The sequence below is a fragment of the Globicephala melas genome, chromosome X (genome assembly GCF_963455315.2).
Source record: "Globicephala melas chromosome X, mGloMel1.2, whole genome shotgun sequence".
NCBI classification, from domain to species: Eukaryota; Metazoa; Chordata; class Mammalia; order Artiodactyla; family Delphinidae; genus Globicephala; species Globicephala melas.
Window position 1 is genome coordinate 124,942,213 of NC_083335.1, and position 2,305 is coordinate 124,944,517.

Consider the following 2,305-nt stretch of genomic DNA (forward strand, 5'->3'; position numbering starts at 1 on the left):
GGCTGGTATTGAATCACAGTGATCCGTGTGTGTGAGTGTGTGCGTGTGTGTGCTGGAATAGGCAGAGCATTGAGTCTCAGGTGTGTGTATGTGTGTGTGTATGTTGGTATGGTCTCTTCATTGATTCACTAAGGTGTGTTGTGTGTGTATATACATGGAGCTGAAGACTGTACACTGATTCACAGTGAACTGTGAGTGTATGTGTGTGTGTGTGATGGTATGGGCTTTGCATAGAGCCACTGAGGTGTGTGTCTGTGTGTGTATACCAGGAACTACAGACTGTGCACTGATTCACAATGAGCTATGTGTGAATGTATGTATGTGATAGTATAGGGTGTGCATGCAGTCAAAATGAACCGTGCATATGTGTCTTTGCATGGGTGTTGTGGTATAGGCTGTGAATTGTGTCACAGTGACTGTGTGTGTGTGTGTATGTGATGGTATAGGACGTGCATTGAATCAGAGAGAGCCATGCATGTGTCTCTGTGTGTGTGTGCTGGCATAGGCAGTACATTGAATCACAGTGAGCCATGTGTTTGTATTCTGGTGTAGACTCTGCATTGAGTCACAGTAAGCCTTGTGTGTGTGCCAGTACAGGCTGTGCATTGAGTCAGTGAGTCATATGTGTGTGTGTGTGTGTGTCTGTGTGTGTGCTGGTATAGGCAGTGCATTGAGTCCAAGTTTGCCGTGTATGCTTCTGTGTGTTTGTGTGCTGCTATAGGTGGTTCACTGAGTCACAGTCAGGTATGTGTGAGTGAGTGTGTGTGTGTTCTTGTATAGGCTGTGCATTGATTCACAGTGAGCCATGTGTGTATGCTGGTATAGGAGGTGCATTGAGTCACAGTGATGGTTGTGTTTGTGTGTGTGTGTGTGTGCTGCATTAGACTGTGAATTGAGTCACAGAATGAGGGTCTATTTGTGTGTATTTGCAGGTACAGAATGCGGTTCGAGTCACGGTGACGGGTGTCTCTGTGTTGAGTTATAGGCTGTGCATTGAATCACAGCGAGCCGTATTTGTGTGTATGTGTATTTGTGTATGCGTGTGTGTGTGTGTGATGGTATAGGCTGAATATTGAGTCACTGAGGTGTGAATGTGTGTATGTGGTGCTACAGACTGTTCTTTAGGTCAAACTCAGCCATATGTGTGTGTATGTGTGTGTTTGTGTACAGTTATTGGCTGTGCATTGAGTTACAGTGAACCATGTGTGTGTGGGGAGCTGGTATAGTCACAGCACTGAGTCCCAGTTAAATGTGTGGGAGGTGTGTGTGTATGTGTGTGTGTGTGTATTTGCTGGTGTAGACTGTGCATAGTGTCACAGTGAGTAGTGCGGTGTGTGTGTGTCTGTGATGGTGTGGACTGTGGCTTTATCCACTTTGACCTGAACAAGTGTGTGTGTGTGTGTGTGTGTGTATGTGTGCTGGCACTGGATGACCATTGAGACAGAGTGGGCTGTGTGTGTGTGTCTGTGTGTGTGCTGGTATAGACTCTGTATTGAGTCACTGTGAGCTGTGTGTGTATGTGTGTGCTCATATAGGCTGTGCATTGAGTCACAGTGAGGTGTTTGTGTGTGTGTGTGCTGGTACAGGAAGCGTTTTCAGTCACAGTCAGGTGTGTGTGTGTGTGTTGTGAGTTTTTGTGCTGGTATGGGCTTTATTGTGCTGGTATGGGCTTTATTGACTCATGGGTGTGTGTGTGAGTGTGTGGTGATACAGACTGCATTGAGTCACAGCGAGCTGTGTGTGTGTGTGCCTGTATAGGTGATTGATTGAGTACCAGTGAGTCATGTGTGAGTGCGTGTTGGTGTGTGTGTTCTGGTATAGGCTGTGCATTAAGTCACAGTGAGGCCTGCATCTGTGCATGTGTATGTGTGTGTGTGTGTGTGCTGGTATAGGCTGAGCTTTGAGTCACTCTGAGGTGTGTGTGCATGTGCTGGTAAAATGGTGCCTTGATTCACTGTGTCATGTGAGTGTGTGTGCACGCTGGTATAGGTTGTGCATTGAGTCAGAGTGAGAGGTGTGTATGTCTGTGTGTTCTGGTATAGGCTGACAATTGAGGCACACCGAGGTGTGTGTGCACATGTGTGTGTGTGTGCTGGTACAGCCTGCACAATGAGTCATATTGAGTTGTTTGTGTGTGTATGTGCAGGTAGAGGCAGCACATTGACTCACAGTGAGGTGTTTGTGTGTGATGTTATATGCTATGCACTGATTTATAGAGAGGTTTGTGTGTGTGTGTGTGTGTGTGTGCACTTTCTTGTAAAGGATTTGCATTGAATCACACTGAGCTGTGTTTTTGAGTGTCAGT